General features: G+C 49.3%; 1 long non-coding RNA gene across 2 annotated transcripts in view; it reads right to left on the bottom strand.

Moving 5' to 3' along the window:
* LOC110474085 (uncharacterized) overlaps positions 1-19766 on the bottom strand; it is a 125309-nt gene extending 105543 nt beyond the window's left edge. Inside the window, exons 1-4 of one of the 2 annotated variants that reach the window (XR_014957294.1) lie at positions 12078-19766; positions 6260-6353; positions 5927-6074; positions 1579-5528 (exon numbers count right to left, since the gene is read on the bottom strand). This is a non-coding gene — a long non-coding RNA (uncharacterized LOC110474085). The remainder of the gene's footprint in view (positions 1-1578; positions 5529-5926; positions 6075-6259; positions 6354-12077) is intronic. The other variant, XR_014957295.1, reaches the window with a different exon arrangement.
* Positions 19767-20061: the final 295 nt, after the last annotated feature.

The raw sequence follows: 20061 nt of genomic DNA on the forward strand, positions 1-20061 counted from the left end.
TCCAGATCAGCTAGAGGAGCAAGAGATGTGTTTCCATGTCCTTAGGATGGCACAAAATGTCTCTGAGCCTTCCTGAGTAATTGCTGAAAGTTATTAACATCTCCTCTCCTTGCTCCCCTGGAAGCTCCACTGCCAACATCTGCCATGCTTCCATGGCTGAAGAGGACAAGGAGAAGGCATCACTCCTGAGGCTCAGACAGTGTCACACAGTGAAATGCAGCTTCCAGCCCATCTTTGAAGCCCAGTAGAGGTGGGAGCAGGCAGCCTTGCCTTTCCTAGAAGGATCTCTCTCCAAAGCTCCTGCAAACAGCTCCACACACTTTACTGACAGCATAATTGTACATTATCTCCTACAATTTCACTCTGACAATTTAGGGGACAATACAAAGAGCAGAGAGACTGTAATATTCATATTGACATTCCCCCAAAAAGCCGCCTTTCCTGGTAAAGCCCTTGTCTTATGAATATGGAAAGCTGCCTGGAGGCTTTGCTTAAACACAGTGTGTTGGTGTTTAATCAGAGGAGGTGGAGCGGGAGCAGCTCCTGCTCAACAACAGCCCAACACTTTTTAGGATGTGCAAGACATTCTCCATTTTCATGGACAATTCTGTTTACAATCCCTCCTTTAAAACAGCTTATAGAAGAGTCACTTGCCTCAGTGTTTGAAACAAGAGTTAGTCAGAGAACAGGATTCTGTCTGCTGCTCCTTCCCCATGGGAATTTCTAATGAAAACCATTTTTTTGTCTCAACTCTTCCTTAAGAAACAAAACGATTTTTTTTTTCTTCCTTAGTAAAAAATATTTAAATACTTCAGCCACAGCCCAACATTCCATGAATTGGAATGACTTCCAGAGTGCCTACAGAGAAGAGGAAGCAAGGGGAGACTTGCAAGGGAAGAGTCAGAGAAGGGAAGCATGGTGTTTTACGGACTGAGTGACCACCAAAAGTGAGCCAAGTTTTTGCTGGAAATCCAGTTCCTGTGACTTTCAGCGAGGATAAGAATTCCAAAAGCTGTCTGTGTCTTTAGATGCACATCTCCCAGGAGCAGAGCAACTGGATCTTCTGAGGGCATCTTCCACTAAGCTGACTTGGAGGACAAATAAAGGCTGGGGCCAAGCAGCAAAAAAGAGCATTCCTTTTTCCTTTTCCCCCCAAGGGTGAAATCCATGAAACCTTGTTGGATTTTTGTTCAAGAGTCCAGCTGAGTCATGACTTCCCCCATGTGGTTTTTCTCCACAGTCCATGGATCTGTCTCCACACCCTTGATGGACCAGGGTGCTGGATCCCACCCTGAGAGCCACGAGGAGGATACTCCCCCAGCTCCCTCACTTCCCTCTCTGGATGCAGATCCTGGCAATCAATTGTTTCCCTTCAATGCTGCTGCAGAGAAAGAAGAGCCTGATTTTGACAGATTTATATTTAGACTCACTTTCTTTCTTCTTTTTTTTTCTATTTAAGGATTTCTGTTTACCTTCTGGGTAGAACTCTAAGTTCACCCACAGAAGCAACCACTGAACCATGGAAAACAACAAAAAGCAAAGGATGTACTAAAAAAAAATCCATAGTATCTGTAATACCTCAATTAAGGGAGCATAAGTATTGAAGCCTGAAGTATCTTGATAATCTGAACCATCAATTCTGACAGCAGAAGGTGCCACTACCAGAGCTGGGAAAAAAATCTTTGCCTTTCAGCTCACGAGCAGGAAACTCTCTCACCCTGAAAAGACAAAAGTAATAACTACATAAAAATATAATTTTAAGTTCTGTCAAATTGCACATTTTTGGTTTGACATTCTACCTTTTAGTTTCCTACTGGTAAAACTGTTTTTTTTTCCTGATCCCATGAGCATTCAGATTTGTCAATATTGCTGGAAAGGTTTAAAAGAAAAGGTTTTTCCACTTCCCTGAGCTGGCCAGTTGCCAGGGATTCAAGGATCTGGAGTATAAAAGGGGTAAGCAAACTTCTGGTCATGGGCCAAATCTCAGAGCATAGGGCAAGAAAATCTATTCGGATGACACCAGTGAACTAGAAAACATCTTCAAAGATGGTCAAACACTTCCTCAAAAAGGCTGGGAATGGGAATTCTGGGAAATAGTCGTGGTTTAGGGACCATTTTCCTGCCTGGTGCTCTTTCACTCCAGTTCCTCCCTCTGAGGAGCAGCAGAACAGACAGCATTGGTATTTGGAAAGCGTTTTTGGTTCTGCACCCATTAGTTCCTTGGACAAGCCCCCTCCAGAAGCTAAATCTTTCCATTTGATATCCTTCCAGGTCAGCAGCCAATCTGTCACATCCCTGGTGTGACCTGGCTTTTTCAGGAGCTGGGAAGCCACAGGGAAGTGCTGCTTTAATCCCTGCAAAGGGCAGAGCAGCAAAGCCCAACCCTCGAGGCTGTGGCTGAAGGGCACAGCTCCTTCCTCAGCCACCTGGATTCTGTCCCAGTGATTCCAGGCAGGAGAAGAGGTTTTCTTCCCGGGCATGAGAAGAGGTTCAGCAGGATGCACTGGGTGTCTTGTTCACGGCTTCAAGGCCAGGACAAAGACAGATCCTCCTGGGACAGGGTGATGAGTGTCAAGAGCACAGGAACGCTTCCAGCCTCCCAGGTCCAAGGCCTGGAAAGGCTGCCCAAACCTGGCTGAGTCCTGCCAGGCTCCCCACAGTTCTCACCGCCTGCTCCAGCCCCAGGCTTCAGCCCAGGCAAACACCATTGTCCTATGGCTGGGCTGGACCTGCAGGAACTTTCCCCAGGTCACACTGGACTATTGCTGTTCCCAAGGAAAAGAGAGGGATTTTGCCTCTTCCCATGCTGAGCTGGATATTGGGACCATCCACCCAAGCGCAAAGCACAAGCTGGGCCTGCCCAAGAGCCATATGTCAGGAGTGGGAAGGACATTCCAACCCACTCACCATTGAAATTGTCACTCTCTGCCTCCTGGGCACCAATCACACTCATCTGGCACGGGCCCCAGGGCTCCCCAGGCCATCAGCTGCCAGCCAAGGACACAGGCTCCACTCAAGGCAACCTGAAAGGCTGAAGCCAAACAACCACCAGGAGTTCATAGCAGACATTTCTGCCTCTCTCCAGCCTTAATGCAGTGATGGGCACTGTGGGCTCTTCCATGGGGAGCAGTAACAGCAGCCAACACTTGGCATTCCCTAAGGGATTCCACTGGGGCCACCAGCATGGCTGTGTCCCCAGCACAGGGGGACAAATCCCTCCTGGGCCACCTGCACCGCTGTGTCCCCAGCACAGGGGGACAAATCCCTCCTCCTGTTGGCCCACAAGGATATGAGTTCTTCCAGAGTGCTGCTGAGATCTCTTGGCCCCAGGCAGCCCCCCACCCCTCCATCCCAGCAGCAGGTTTTTCCCAGAGCTGCTCCCAGCAGCTGAGGCTGCTGGAAGCACCTGGCTTTGAGCCACCCAGGTTAGTGCTGCATGCTGGAGGATGAACTCAGGAGCCTGAAGCACGGCTTCATTTTATTGCAATAAAGAGGAATCAAGTAATGACAAGGCGAGGGCTGAGCGATGGGGTAATGGGAGAGCTGCCACAGAGCAGAGCCAAAGGACACCAGCTCCTCCTGCTCTTTGCCTTCACCTACTGCTTGGAATTGTCTGTGGAAGCGCCAGACTCTGAGGAGAAAGCTGTCACTGAAGGACTAAATCATGGACAATTTGTGCTCGGCCTTTGAGCCCAGCAGCTTCCTCCAGCTGTGGAATTAATGAGAACCCCCTGGCCCTGCCTGCTCCCCACCTGCCCAGCCAGGCTACAGCCCTGCTTTGAAGTGCCCCCACCATCAATACTGCATTACCAGAACCTGCTGGAATTGCCACTGAGGAATATTGCCAAGCACAGGGCATTTGCTTTTACTGCAAGGGAGAAGCAGTCCTGCCCACACAGGCACAGCTCTGCTCCGAGGAGAGCCTTGCAAAGGAATGGGTGAAGCCCTGAGGTTTGCTGGCAGGATGAAGGGGCTCCCCAAGGCAGGTTTGTTTTTACAATTCCTTGGCCAAGCAGATTTTCTTGGTACCACAGTCTTGGCCCTCCTAAGATCCCAGACAAGTTCAGCTGACCACTTACCCTAAATTAGGGCCATCTCTTGGCCCTCTCAACAGCAGGGCCCTTTAGCAGAGCTAACAGTACCCCAATATGTCACAAAGTACACACAGAAACACAAGAGCGCTGCCAGACTCCAGGGTAAAAATCCAGCTCCACTCCTTCCAAGATTGTTTTAGCTGGGATGCTCCTTGAACTGGAACCACAGAAATAACTTTCCAGTGAGAAACCCAGACCTTCAGGTGCAATCCAGGTATCCATCCTAATTCAATTTTCCTGAAGAAGCAGAGTGTACCAGGACAATCAGAAAAGCAATCTGTAGTTTTCCTTGGATGCCTCACGGCAGCCCTAATGGAAGAAGCGCAAATGAGATGTCCTCCCCCACATCAAAATGAGATTTTAGCAAAGCCCACCTCCACAACAGATTAATAAATATGCAGACAGTTTGTGCCAAAAAAAAACCCAGATCCAAATTCCCTTAGAGATTGGGGAGAAGGGGATGAGAACCCACTTTGTAACCTCTGTGATTGTCACCCGTCCCTACAAAAGCCAAGTGCACCAAACTTCAAAGGGGTTGAGAGAGGATCTGATCCTCTCTTCCCTATCATTTTTGTGCACTTTGGATTTCACTCCCACTGAGGCACCCACAGTGCCCAGCTGGCTGAACAGGAAGCTGATAAGCTCGGGGTATCACCAGTTTAGTGTGATAATCACAGTAGGCATGACCTAGCAAGGAGGACCACAAGGAAACCACCATCACCCCCCACAGACCCCAGGATGGAGCCCCCTCCTCTTGTCCATAGCATTCCCTTCTAAATGGGATAACGGCACTGCCTGGCTTCCATGGACCCTGGGAGAAAGGGGAAACACACTGAGCTGCTCAGGCACTGTGCTCACAGGAGCCAGGCAGGCCTTTCACCCAAGCAGCACATTAAATATAAAAGAGAAGTCACCATGGATGTTAATGTATGGCATCGGGATTTATTCCTCGCTCCTGTTCTCAGCACCACGTGACAACATTAATTAAATGTGTTTCTGACCCTGCTGCGCTTCTTTAAATATTTGCCATTCTCCACAAGCAGTGTTTGGTTAATGAAATGAAATTAATGAGCTCATTAGATCGTGCTGTAATCTTTCAGATGCGAGCCCAGCGCTCGGAATCACTGCTCCCTTTCTCCGCTCCTGCGCTTTAACTCGGCGCATTCAGCTCCACAAGCAACGGCTGAACAGGGCAGCAATCAATTAACAGGGCAGCAGCCACAGGAAGGGAAGGAGGAGACACCAAGGCCAACAAGAGGCAGCCGGGTGACTTTCCCACGGGAGCTGATCCCATGGTTCCAGGCGGTCCCTGGCACACACAGCTTCGTCTGGCACACGCTTCTCCAAGGTGAGGATCAGCTACAGGAGTCCGATGTGGCAGGAGCTGAATCCATGGCTACATCCACTCCGATTTGTATGGGAAAGCCAACAAGCCTTGGGAAAGAAGAACTGGGCTTGGAATCTTCCAGACACACCTCTAACAGCAGCCCTGGCTCTGGCTGAGACACAACAAGGGCCACGCTCCAAACTGGCCAAGGCCACGGGGCTGTCCACCACCAGTGATCCCTAAACCTCTTCCTGGAGCAAGAAAGCCCATGGGCCCATGTCCCTCCACGAGGCAGCTCCCCACACTCTCTTTGATGATTTCTCACTCCGATTCCCCCCATGCTGATCCAAACAACGCTCTGGCATCCAGCCTTTCCCACATTTCCCCCCAGCTCAGAGCAGAATCTGCATCCTGGTGTTCACCACTGAAGTCCAGCCCCAGGAGCAGCAAGGGAGGCTCTTTGCCTTTGGGCTGCACCAACTCACCAAGCCAGCATGATTCCCACCTTTTTCTTTTTGAGCATGAAGGATTCTCCCCAGAGCAGTGCTCTCTTTTCCTATTGTCTTGTGAAGCTTCATCAAAGAATTAACTCAGATCAAAGGGTCTCCACAGCAGCACGAAATCCCCTGATGGGCAGGGAAAGGAGGAGGGGGCTGGACAATAAGACAAAAAACGCTCCAGTAAATCTCTTTCCAAGAAAGCAAACGGAGGTAGTTTCTGCATGCACATAAACCCCACAGCTCAGAGCCTGTGTTAGCTATGGTGACTCCCAATGGCTCCAGAGGAATTCAGGGTAGGAAATGTATGCAAATCGAATTCTCTCCATGGCTGTACTCACCAACAGATTGGATCACAAAGCTTTATCACGCTCCTGTCCCTGGGATTTTGTCATTTACCTTTTAGCCCAGAAGCCACATGATGGTGAGCCAGGCCTGCTGGGATAAAGCAAGAGGATGATGAGCACAGCCAGGAGGGAGCAAGAGGAATGTTGAATCACTGAAAAATCTCCAGATCAAAAAAGAAAGTGATAACCCAAGTCCCCACAAAAGCCTCAATGAAAGCAATGCCCCAACCACTACTGCAGAGCATTAGAAAAGAAAAACATCTTTACACTCACGGGTGGCAGGACCAAAGACAGAAAGCCCAAACTAACAGTATTCCCACACTCATCAATTGCACCAACCTCCTGCACCCAAACAGTGATCTCAGAGGTCTCTTGAACTCTCTCCCCTCTGCATCTGACAGGATTATCCCATGTTAGCTTGAACAATTGTCTCTATTCACTTATCCAGGTGGACATCACAACCCCCAAAATGCCAGGCTGAGTTCAAACATCTCAAGGTTAGCCAGGTCTCTCACAGCCCTTCACATCCTACCAGCCCACCCAGCAAGGTTTGACTTTACTCTGCTTTAAAGGATCTGAACATCCCTGCCTTTGGTGACTGATGATTAAACAGAGAGAAAAGCACAGGTATCATTTATGCACAACCTTGGAAGGGCTGCAAATAATGCTGGCTGGCTGATGGCAGATCCCCTGGCCACAGAGTGGAGGAGTGGCTCTCAAGGGCAGCAGGGAGAATAAATCCAGAGGTCAAGCTGACAGCTCCCCCCCACTCTTCTGCAGAGAGGAGCTGCACACACCTGGCAGGTGGGAGAGAGCACCTGAGGCAGTGGGTGCCACGTAGGAGATGATGCACAGAGGATGAGCGGGATGGAGAGGTACCATAACTCCTGGACAACCCTGGAGACAGCAGTGTTGGACCTCCGAGGAGCCTTCCACCAGCAAACTCAGCAGCAGAGCTGTGGGAGACTCAACGAGGACACACGGGCAGCCATTCATTTCACTGAGGATGGCCTCTGAGATGGCGTTTGTTGGGAATGACTTACTCCAAAAGGGAAGGTAAGTGAGTCTTTCCACCCCAGGGCAGCCAAACAGTATTTGTCACCACATTCATATCATATCCCTGAGTTTACAGCTGGATACCACCTCCCATCTCCCTCCAGAGGCAGCCACAGCCACAAAAATCAGGCACCCATCTGCTAACAGAGCTGGTTTTGCTCTTTGCATGATGTACAGAATCCATTGACAGAGAGGCAGAGCATGGCCAAGCACACCAGCAGGCTGGTTTGGCCACCTGGGAGGGTTCAGTGCCAGGAATCCATTTTCCAGGATCCAACACCACCCCTCCCCATAGGTTTGGGGTCCCAGCCCATGTTCACAGAGCAGCCGTGCCTCCTGTCTTCATCCTGGTTTAGCTGTATAAGCAACACTGCTTCCACAGCCTTGCTTTGTTTCGAGTGGGTGAACAAATCTTCAATCTTGTTTAAAATCAAATCAAAATTCAAATTTTGGCTCAAGTACTGCATCCTGATTATGCTTCAGCCTGGCTCCCTGTGACTATCTCCTGGCAGGTGATTTGCCCTCACCCCTTGCCCTTTGTTTTTCCCCCTCGGATGGGGAGCTGCAGGGATGCACAGCAGCCCAAGCAGGAGATGCCTTTGTGGCAGCTGGAAGCGGAGCCAGAATCCACAGGGCGGGTTTGGTACAGATCCTTACAAATGCAACTGCTCTTCCGAAGTGTATTTATATCTTATCTGTGCTGTTTACCCATATGTTCAATAAATCATTATTCATTATCTGATAAGGTGCTTGCAGGGAATTTCTAAGCCAGGCTTACAGTTAGCACGGTGTGGGACACGCTGGGAATACAAATGGAAAAATAAACAGAGCATCTGTCTCCAGCGAGGCTGCTGTGCTGCCAGGGGACTGTGGTGACATTGCCAGCCAGGAGACCAAAGGCTGGGTCACCCGGCCTGCTGGGCTGGGGACAACAGGCCTGTGTTATGTAGAACAGCCTCCTTTTCAGCTAATTACACATCCCAGATCCCTGCCGGTGATAGAAGTGACACTACAAAGTGAGCCATGTTTCCTCTCTTCTGCTCCTCATTCATCTCTGCCCTCACCACAGCCAGGCAGAGACAGCCTGTGCTCCTCAGCATCCACAGGAGCCCTGCAAAAGCTTCAGCCTGGCAGCAGCGAGGGAAAAGCTGGGGGTGTAGGTCTGAGACAGCCTGAACAGATGGGAAAACTCCTCTTTGTGCTGTCTGTGACCCAGGCATAGAACCAGAGGAGCAATATTCAAGCAAACCCAGAGCCCTCTCTGACCCTGTCCACTCCTTTTGCCTGTTCCAGGATGAGAAGGAGACATGGGAAGCAGCTGGAGATGCTGATCCATGGCACATCCCAACTCCTGCTCTCTCCCCTCTGATGCTCCCTCCAACACCAGGAACCCAAACTGGCTCCACTCAGGCCTGCCAAAGTCTTACCATGGCCTTCAGTACGCCCATGGCCTCTCACATCTCAGCTAATCCAGGGATAAGCGGAATTGGATGGATATTTCCATGTGGAATGGGGGGAAAAGTGGAGGGAGAGGGTAGGGAGTCAGGTTCAAGTCATGTGAACACCAGCCCCAGCACGGCTTCAAAACAGGCTACAAGGAAGTGTGACATCCAATTTCTTGGGAAGGGGAGGCAGAACGGTAATTAAATTTCTGATCTTGTTAGCCAATTTCTCCAATCACTGCCCCTGAACTGGAGAAGGGGAAGGGAGAGGGGAGACGTTTGCGTCAGCGACGCTGGTGAGGGAAATTAGGTTTTCACGGATTATTGGGTTAGTTCCACTTCTCCCACTTTTTAATTTATTTGTCTGTATGTGCTGCAGAGCTGAAAGGCCGAGAATTTCCACACCCCCCCTTTTTTTTTAATTAAAATCTGTAGTTTTGGAAGATGAAAACTTTGGAAGGGGGGGGAAGACTGCAACAATATAACCATGTCAGCCAAAATCTACTTCCCTCCCAAACTTTTGTTAATCCCTCTTCAAAACAAGAGCCTAATAAGATCTCTCACTAGTACTTTAAATAGCTTCTGGATATTTGTATAAAAGAAAAAACTTCTCAATGAACTTTTTTCTATCTGAAAAAAAGAACAGAGTTCATTTGCTTACCTCTACTTTCAGGTTGAGGTTTGGGTTGTTCTTTTTTTTTTTTTTTTTTTTTTCCCTTAACGCTACAAAAGAAATTCCAGAATTGCTGCCTGTGCAACCCTGGGCCTCTATTATTTCTCAAAAGACAGTAACACTGCCCCTCTTTCCAATTTCCTTAGAAATAGAAGAGAAGACTAAAATGTGCCTATGGGCAGTGTTCAAGTAAATTATCTGTATGATTATTTCCAACTGCCTGCTGAGTGGTTTCCTAGGAACAATGCCAAGGGGCTATTTTGTTTAAGGTTTCTGAATTTGGGATAAAAGAGAAACAGTGTAGTTCACATAGTTCCCAGACTTCCACTTTGATGAAAGGTTTGGAAAGTAGGAATGGCTGCACTGCTCAGCTGTATCTGAAGGAGGCTTGTAAAGCTATCTGGGAAGCCAACAAAGGCTGGAAAGAACAATTTCTGGAAAACAAAGTGGCACAGCTGCAGTGGGAAAGAAATGGGAAAAGTTCTGGCCAGAGAATCATTGAATCATTAAGGTTGGAAAAACTTTCAAGATCATCAAATCCAACCTTCACCTGAATCCCATCATGCCCAGATTTCCAAGTGCCACATCTACTTCATTTTTGAACATCTCCAAGCAGCCTGTTCCAGGGCCTGACCACCCTTTCGGTGAAGAAATTTCCCCCAGCATCCAACCTGATCCTTCCATGGTGCAGCTTGAGGCCCTTTGAGGGGGAAGGTCCTTTCACAGGATTTGCATCCCACAATGACCAAGGGCAGCGTGTCAGTGCCTGGGTGGGATCAGGAGCCTGTGGGACCATTCCACACCTCGAGGCTGTGCTGGCCAAGCACTCTGAGCTGCCCATCCACAGATATTTGGAAAGCAGGGTTGGCCTGGTTCCTTCCCCTTCGCCCACTCAGCCTTGTGGATCACATCCACCCACCAGGCTGCCCGTGAGGGAAATCCACACCCATCTCACCCTGAAATCTTTACAGATGAAATCACATTCATTCCTGGGACCTTTTACAGGGATAGACCCATGGATGAGACCCCTCAAGTGGGACAGAAAAGAGCCCAAGCCATGATCACACAAACCTTCCAAGCACCTAAGTACAAAAGCCCAGACTTATCCCACCCAGCTTCAGCTACACCACATCTGGTCCATTTTCCATGGAGAATGGAGGTGACACCTCCAGGCAGCAGGAGAGCTGGCCAAAGGTAACTTCTGGAAAGGCTTTAAACAAAGCCAAACGCACACAAAAGCAGCACCTTGCTCTTCCTTCCCAATCAGGGTGAAAACTGTGGCTGAAGCCCTGATTAAGATCCTCATCATGGCCGAGCTCCGAGCTGACCCACCCTCATCAGGCTTTGCACTTTGGGAAAAGCTAATTCCAATGGCAGCGAAGAGGAAGGGAATTTACGCTGCTCTGCCGTGACCCAGACTTCACAGCCATTCAAAGTGAGCAGCCACGGCCATTAAAAACTTCACTTCATGCACTGAAGAGGCTCATAAAGAGAGCTCGAATTCACAGAGCACTGGCTCAGAAAGCCCATTCCCTGCCTGTCCCACAGCCTGCCTTTGTCTGAAATATGGAATAAAAGGGAGCTTCATATTTTACTTCAGACTTGTTTCACTCTCCCCTTGTTTTCTCTGCAGGCTGACTAAAGAGGAAGTGATTTATAAGGGGAAAACAAGGGGAAGTGGTTCTGATTAATTGGCCATAACCATTACAGCTGTACTGGCACCCAGCAAACAGAGGGCAACAGCACCGAGACAGAGATGCAGCACCCTGAAAGATTCCACAATAATCCTGCTCCAAGCCGGAATAAAATTAATTTTCCCCTCATGGTTCTGGTACAGACCCCTTGTCCAAGGGGCCTGCCACCTGAGCTGTCATTTTCCACACAGAGTCAGCAGGAGAGGGAAACTGAAAGGGCTCTCCAGCTTCAACCTCAGCTTGCAGGCTCTCCTCTCCCTTTCCAGAGAGGGCTCAGAGTTCATTTTCAAGTCAGCTCAAGTTCAGGGTGTAAGGAGAGAGTTACCAAAAGTCTCCCTCAGCCCCTTCCGTCTCCCAGCTGGGAGAACAGGGGGCTCCTGGGGCACTGCAGAGCCAGGGGAAACAGGAATGCTATTCCAGGAACAAATGTGTTTGTTCTGCTTTCAGCAGCGTTATGGCCAGGAGAACTGGCCCCGGGGGAGCCATACATCACACATTGCAGGTGCCTGGCTTCAGCAGGGGGAAACTCTCCAGCTTTCCTAACTTCGAGTGCCAGAAGTTCTGTATCCAAAGTTCATCCTGACCTCAGAGGGTTGGCCCGCTCCGTGGGAGGAAACAAAGCCTGGGCATAATCAGAACAAGCTCTTAATTAAAAGTGCTCTTGCCTTTATGAGCTCCCAGGTCGCAAAGCTGCCGCGGGAGAAGCTGTTTCCATTTTCCCTCATTGCACAGTGGGAAGGGACAGCCTGGCAGGTGCCAGAGCCTGGTGTTTGCAGAGGGCAGCCCTGCTGTGACCTCACCAGGTGACCCTTAGGAGCCTCTGCACGGGGATTTTTATGGGTGGAAGGTGTGGGGAGCAGTTAACCAGGACAGCTATTAATAGGGAAATCCAGTAATAGCAGGGAAAAGAGTGCAAAATTCAAATAACACTGGGCATTCCCACTTACCAGAGGGATTGTGTCCTCGGGAAGAAAGCCAGGCTCCTGCCCGCTGTCCCACAGGAGCAGACACTGTAGCTCAGAGAGTGTGATAAGCTCCAGCTTCTGTAACAAGTTAAAAAAAAAAAGATACCAATATTTGCCCAGCACTTTGCTGGGGCTGAGCTCGATTATGCTGTGCTGTGAGAGATTAACACAACCAGATTGCTTTGTGGACTCACTGCTTCCCCACGGCCCCAGGCAGATTTTCCTCTTCATGCTTTGGAAGAGGTCTCAGGACATGAACTCACATTCAGCAGGGAGCCTGAGCAGCTCCAGGGGGCTGCTATTTCCTCTGCCCCTGGGATCCAGGCAGGGCAGCACCTTTCCCGGGGAGTCTGGCTGATCATCTGCTCGGTTTGGGACAAGGACAGCCACGGGCAGGACTCTGTCTCCAGCTCCCACTGCAGCCCGATGCCTTTGGGAGGTGGTGGGCCTTTTTCTAGGTAAGAGACTCCAGTTCCCAGGAGAAGCAGCAGATCCCAGCAGCTCCAGGGAAGGGAAAGCAATTTCTGAGCCTTCTTGGTGGTTTCTGCTATGCCAGTTGGAAAAGCAAAGGCCACCCAAAAGAAAAGGCCACTGTACCTGGCTGGTGTGACAGGATGCTTCTGCAGGGAGGCAGGTGCAGCAGGATCCCTGGGGGAGAGGGGAAATAGCTCCAAAAAGAAGAACCCCAGGGAAGTACTGAGGACACTGGCACAACCACCAAAGCCTATGCTGTGCCACCTTGAGAAAAGAGATTCTAAAACAGCTGAAGGGGGAAAGAAAAAGAAAAATATTAATTAAAAAATAATTAAGCACTGCAATTCTTCAGGGAACACCCATGTGCCCTTGCAGGCAGCTCAGCAAAAACAGCTCCTGGGACACCAGAGTATCACACAGGGACAGGGGACAAAGATGCTCAGGGAAGGGGCAGGATGGAGCTGTCCTGGTGCTAAAAACACAGTGGTTTTATTGCAGAGCTCGAATTAGACCAAGAACAGTATAAAACAAAGTGAAGGAGTTCCACTGCTGTAGGAGTGAAACAGCTCCCTATTATCAGCTCAGGGTAAGGGACAGAGCCCTTGCCTAGGCAAGAGCAGTAGAATGTGACAGGCAAAACCTGCTGCTTTTGGCTGTAGCAAGCAGCCCACACTGCTGGCAGGTGCAGGGGAAAAAGGACTTCATCCTGTGTGGAACCCTGCCCTGGTTCAGGGGTCCTGTGTGGTGGTAAAGTCTCTCCTCCAACCCGAGCTTCCAAGAAAACTCTGCAGTCTCCGTTGTTCGGTCTCAGGGCAGTTTATTGTGAGTTATCTAAAAGATTTCCTTCTCAGGCTGCTGCAGTTTGCTCAGCAGCCCAGGCAGAGGCACACACACACCCTGACATCCTCTCTGTCTGCTGTCCTCTTCTCTCCCTGCCCAGGGCTGCTGCTGTCTTTTATATGGTACATTATGTGTTCATGTTTACAGTTTTTCCCCAATACCTATTACCTATATTAAATTGTGCTTTTCTACTCTAAACCAATCTGTGAGTGGCAACATCATCAAGAGCATGGAGGCAAGGAAGAAGAAGGAGGAAGAACAGGATCAGCCCACTTTCCTCCATCTTAAAACCTCTGACCCCCGTACTAAAAAATTCTTCCCTCTACTTTGTAACCACTTCTACTATCATATCTAAACTTTTGTGACTTCTTTTTCTACCTGCAAAGTTGGTAACTCATTCCATGGCTCAAACCCAAAATCACAGCTGTTTCCAGCTGCCTGCCAGGGTCTCAAATGCTTCTGACCAGGGCCCGGAACCTCCAAAAATGTCTGAGGGTCATTTTGAGTTCCAACAATCCTGTTTTCCACAGAAAATTCAAGCCCAGCGCCCCTGCTGACCCCTCTAGAGAAGAGGGGCTGGCCTGTCACCAAGCTCCGGGTGTCCAGGTTTTAGCCTGGGTTAGTAATTCCTCCTGTGTCAGACTCCAAGCAGAGGTTTGGAACACTCAGTGTACACTTGAGACAGCACCTGGGGAGGACTCATCCCATGCAAGACAATCCTGGCCAAGATCTTGTTCCTGCTCCTCTAACAAACAATGCAGTTTACTCACGTTGTGCTGACTGTTAGTAAGGAAGGGTGAGTGATCCATGACCAGCAGCAGAGCCAAGGGCATGAAAATGATCCTCTCCTGGGCTGTGAGCAAGTTTTGAACCCACAGCCATCACCAGGCAATGGTGGCCTTCACCATTAGCTCCCACCACTTAGTCCTGCCCTTGGCAAGACTGGAATTTCAAGCAAGCAAATCCCAAATCCAGCACACAGGTCCTTACAGAGAACAGCTTTGGGTTCAAGAGCCATGTAGTGGAAATGCAGAGCAGTTTCTTGCATCCTATCCCTCACTGCAGCTCAGCCTGCAGGCTCCAGGATGCACAGCCCTTCCACACAAGGGTCCTCTGGCACAGGGAAGCTGCCATCTGCTCCCAAAAAAGCAGGTTTGGACAGGATGGGAAGATTACTCTCCTGCTGGAAAACAGCCTCGAGCTGTGAGGTGGTGGGGGGAGGACCTGTCAAGATGTGAAGGCTCCTGTTCCCAAGGCAGCAGGCAAGGTTGGACCATGGACAGTCATTCAGCTCTCTGCTCACGCCAGGCTGCTCTTGAGCATCTTAGAAGCACAACAGGGTCAACCACAGTTACACACACTCCTGAGAAGCAGCTGCAAGTTATGAAAGGCTCTGCCAGGCCAAAAGTGAACCACTGGGGCTCAGACTTCCACCAATAAAAGGTTCAAGCATGCAAGAACCCTGGGTAACAAAGTCCTTGACCTGCACATCCCTCACTCCAGCAGAGCCTCTGCTGAACAGCACCATGACTGCTGTCATGGTTTGCATGGCACAAGTACCCATGAGAAGCCACCCTCGTGGGGAGCAAGGGTCTGGCTGGCATGGTACAAGCAAGAAAAGGGTGTTCAAAAGCTCAAGAAGCACAAGAACAGGCAGCAAATCAGTGACAGACCTCCAGGACCTTGTCTTGAAAGGAATCAACCTCTGCTCTTCTCCATCAGTTCCTGCTGAGTGCTCCCACTGATTGTGCTCCTCAGAGGACCTGGAAGACTGGCTCAATCAAATCTCACCCAACATCACTTATTTTTCAAAAGATTTTGGACTTATAATCAAATTTTTGTCACACACCTACCCACACACTTTTCAAGCATTTTCCCAAATTCCTGGATGCTTTCACTTTACTACCCCTGCAGAAGGGGATATTTCCACCTGACACAAGCCAAGCACAGCAACTCTTTGTACAGGATTTTGTAGAAAGCAAGCAGGGATGGGCAGGATTGCCCACTTTGATGTCCATTTATAACTTTCTAAAACATCTCTTCAAGCCCTGCTTGTATCAACCCAACTGTGGCAAAGTACACAAGGCACCAGCCAAAATCAAGGGGAAATACATGTAAAGGAATTATCTGGGAAGCCAATGAGTGCACCCAGCACAGTTTGTCTGGGGAATCTCAGAAAGAGCTTACTCCCACCTATAATGAGGAAACAGGATCCACCCTGTGCTCAGAATTCTGCACCTTGCACTTACCACCAGCAGAATTATCCTCCAGCAAAACCCCATCCTTGCCAGACTCCTCTTTCTGCAACCACTGAGGTGGAACTAAGAACAGCTCAGCTGGAAGGAACCTACAACCATCATCTTGTCCAAGAGCCACTTCAGGGCTGGCCAAAACTTAAAATGTGTTAGTAAGGCCATTGCCCAAATGTCCCTAAACCACTGACAGGCTTGGAGCGGTAGGCACCTCTCCAGGAAGGTTCTTCCAAACACAGAGAGGTTGATCCAGTGCTTGACCACCCATATTCATGTCCCTGAACATCCTTTTCTGACTGTGGAGTCCAGAAGCAGACACAGCACTTGAGCACCACCTCTGTACACCAAGGGATACCCATTTTTTGACCATCTGTGTTTTCCCTGCCCAGGGGTTTGCCCTCGTGGCTCTGCTGGCTCCTGTGAAGCTGCTGCCACAGGGCATCCCCCAAACCTTTCTTGCAGGGCTGCTCTCCAGCTATTCCCCTCCCAGTTTCGTATTAGAACTGCCACTTGTCCCTCACAACATTCAACAGCACCTACCAGTTTATCATCAGCAGCAAACTCACTCGTAATGCATTCAGCTCCTGTATCCAGATCAATCACTGATAAAAATATTGAACAGAACTGGGCAGGAATGTGAATCCATGCTGTGTGCACCTAATGATTTCATTGCACTTTAAATGCCTTTAATAGTGCCCAGTGTGATCCTCTCCATCTTATTTTTCCCAGGCACTGAGCTTAGACTATCAGGGCTGTAGGCTCCTGGATCTTCCCTCATGCCCTCTGTGTAAACTGGAATAATTCTGACTGGCTTCCAGTCAGCTGGGACCTCCCCAGCCTCCCAAGGCCTTTGTAGAGGACATGCTCCAGCTCCTTCAGTATTCGGGGATCAATCCCACCCAGCCAGGTCAATTTATGGATGTACAACTGGTGATTAGTTGCTGCTGATTCTCGTTAATCTTCATGCAGCTCTTGGTGGGAGGGGTTGGTTGATCTAACCTTGCTGAGGGTACTTGCACAGATTCCCCCTCTTCTACCACATCAGGCCCCTGCCCACCTGCTCCAGGAAGAGCAGCTCCTCTCCCTGGTGGGCTCCCAGCACCTGGAATCCCTGTGGTTTGTGTGCTCACAGCTCAGCAGGACACACCTCCCCACCCCACCATGAGAGGAACAAACACCGACCCACACCGCACCTTTTCCTTCCAGTAAAATCTGGAAGCTTTCCTAACCTGACATCAAATAGGCAGCAGAGCAGTGTCCCTAAAAGGTGGGTTAGAACACTATTGGCAGAGCTGTTCTAAAATAAAACCTTGAAATACACTATGGAACCTGTCCCTGAGGAGTCTCCATGAACTACAGCAGTCCCAGCAGGACACAGCCAGAATCTGTGGACACTGAGAGCTGTGAAGAGCAATGCCCTGATTCTGCAAGGTGTCCTTGGAGCCCCATTATTTGTGATTAATAAGGCATGATGCAAACACTTAGTTAAATCAGATTAGATCAATAGTACACCATGAATCACTTCTATAGGTTTCCTATAATATTTATATAGACTGCAGTTATCAGCAAGAATCTCCTGTAAAATTGTCTGTGCTGAAATTTATTTGAAACAGTACCTTTTATACTCTATTAAAAAAAGAAAACTGACTTTTTTATTCTCTCGTAGAGCTGAACATCCCAGGCAAAAGCCCGGGGAACAGCATGTGGCTTTGCAAAACAAACATTTTGAGACTGCTGCTTGTTTTATCACCTCCTGGAATGGGAATTCCACCTCCATCCCTGTTCATCCTCAGCCTCTTACACATATACAGTGAAAAAGAAATGTTTTAGCTATCTCTGCTCACTGTTGGGAGGGCACAAGCAGGAGTGTGACAGAGCCAGCAAGGGGTGGGAAAGCCAGCACACTTCCACACTGATCCGGTGATGACAAAAAAACACCATGGCAAAGATTTTCATGGGGTTTCAGAAACTCCTTGTGCACTAAATCAAGGCAGCGAATTTACAGCAAATTAATGAAACTAATTTTCTGACTGGAATCATCATCTGTGAATTATTGTGTCTTTACTCATTAAATAAATTATCTGTGTCTTCCAAGACATTAAGAATGCATCATAAATTACAGCCCTTCATAAATAATTTGCTTTTTGCCTGGGTTTAAATATAGAAGGAGAATAAAGCAAGAGGAAGACAAGAATACAAGAGATGAGGGAAACAAAGAGGCAAAAAAAGAAAGCACAAAGAGAAGGGAAGAGAATGAAACTGAGAACAAAATGAGAGAAGAGAGATAAAAAACAGGTGAAAATAGAGACACATGTCCAGGTCAGAAGGGAAGGAAATGAGGAAGGAAAAAAGGAAGCAAGGGATGAAAGAGGAGAGGCAGGACAAATAGCCCTGTGCAATATTTCAGGTCGGTGTTAATTGCCACTCAGTGAACATGGCAGGAAACGAAGCGTCAATATCCAAAGGCTCTCGTGACTTTTATAAATGATTTCATTCCCATTGAGCTTGTTCCATGTCAATGAGTACAAACATTCTGTCTGAGAGATCTCTGCAAAGGGACGCCAGCAAGGGAAACACACTTTGTCATGGAGCAGTGACAGCAGTTACTGAGAGGGCCCCAGATTTGTAAATGACAACAGAAGCCACGGCTGACTTGTCAAAGAGGGGCAAAGCGACGCCCCCGGATTTGTGCTGTGGGATCCTGCTCCAGGCTGGACCAGAGCAGCAGAGCCAGACCCCATCCCTGCCCTGCCTCCAGCCTGGCTCAGCTCAGGAGATGGTGCTGACAAACACAGCACCTGCACACAAGGTGATTCAGGTGCAGGCCCGTGCCACGACCCAGCAGGATTTCTGTCCAGATATCATCCAGTACCCATCCCTTCATGCTAAAGCCTTGCCAAGAATCACAGAAGAACCTGAGCTGGAAGGGACCCACAAGGAGCAGAGTCCAACTCCTGGCCCTGCCCAGGACACTCCAAGAGCAATTACAGCTTTTAAGACTCAGCAGAGGTTGCCAAAGTACCAGCCAAACCACTGTCACACAGTGGCCAGGACAGCTTCTTTCTCAGCCAGGTCCTTGGCTGCTTCCAGGTTCCCCTTCAGTTTGAGGGCCACCAGGACAGAGTTGGCAGCAGCACTGGCATTCCCTTCCTGCCACATTGCAAGAAATGCACCCAGACCAGTGAGGAGCAGGTTTGCTGCCTTTTTGCCTGCACTCTGTGAGAGCCTCTCTGCCTGGAGAGCATTCCCACTAAGACCCTTGTCCTAAGAAAATCAAGAGCTGCAGTTTAGGGATATTTCTGATGAGAAATGGAATGAAGTTAATACTCACAATGCTGGTGAAGAGGCCCATGGGACACAGCACAGCCACATGACTTCTCACCAGCAGATCTGAGCTCATCTGAGATGACCAGAAGTTATGCAGGAAAGCCAGAGGAGCTCCAAGCCAATTTTGCTCCTCAGTGGAACTCCTTAGCTCAGCACCAGAGAAGCACAGCCACAATGACCTTCCTGTGGCCAGCTCAGAGCACAGGCAAACATCTGCCTTCACAACATGACGTGGCCATTCCCTTGCCGAGCCGCCCAAGCCAGCTGTGGTTTACACCCTGGCCTGGTGACACTGAGTCTCCTGTCCTGCATCCTGGGATTTGGCTGTGTCAGCACCACAGCCGGGCTGGGGCCAGGGCAGGGTCACAGCAGCTGGCTCACCCCTGGCTCCCTGCAAGCAGAAGGGTGTTTCTGCAGGAAGCTGGAGGGTGGCCAGTCCTGGGAGCTCTTGGAGAATGAGCACAATGGCAGCTGTTTCCTATTTGGAAGTGGAAGAGCTCTGATCTCATGATGTCATGTCACCAGTTAGCACAAAAGGAATGTTTTCCTTCTTCTTCCAAGTCCAAACCCAACCCAGAGTATGTGGAGCCTCAAAAAGTCTGCTCTGCAACCATCAGATCTGCTAGTTAACAGGTAACAGCAGCACCAAGGCAACAGTGAAAGTGAAGTTTCATCAGGGTTAAGTCCCAGAAGACAGCAATGATCCAAGAAAACAACTCTAGGAATCTCCTGACATGGCCTTACCACAGAGTCACACAGTGGGTTAGAAGGGACCTTAAAAATCATCTCATTCCAACCCCTGCCCTGGGCAGTGACACTTCTCACTCGAGCAGGTTGCTCAGAGCCCCATCCAAGTCACAGGGCTTGAGTTCAAAGAGTGCATCTGAAGGATTTGGGTTTGAGAGTCCGCCAGGTGTATTTGAAGCAACTCCATAAAGATGAAGGGATGTGACTTTTGGTACAAAAGGCCCTCCTTGCTGCAAATATCAGAGCCAAACACAGTATTTCTGTACAACTTTCACAGCACTAGAAACCTGCCTGCTGACCCAGGTATCTTCTGCCCTAAACTCCAG

The sequence above is a fragment of the Lonchura striata genome, chromosome 9 (genome assembly GCF_050655825.1).
Source record: "Lonchura striata isolate lonStrDom1 chromosome 9, ASM5065582v1, whole genome shotgun sequence".
Classification (NCBI taxonomy): Eukaryota; Metazoa; Chordata; class Aves; order Passeriformes; family Estrildidae; genus Lonchura; species Lonchura striata.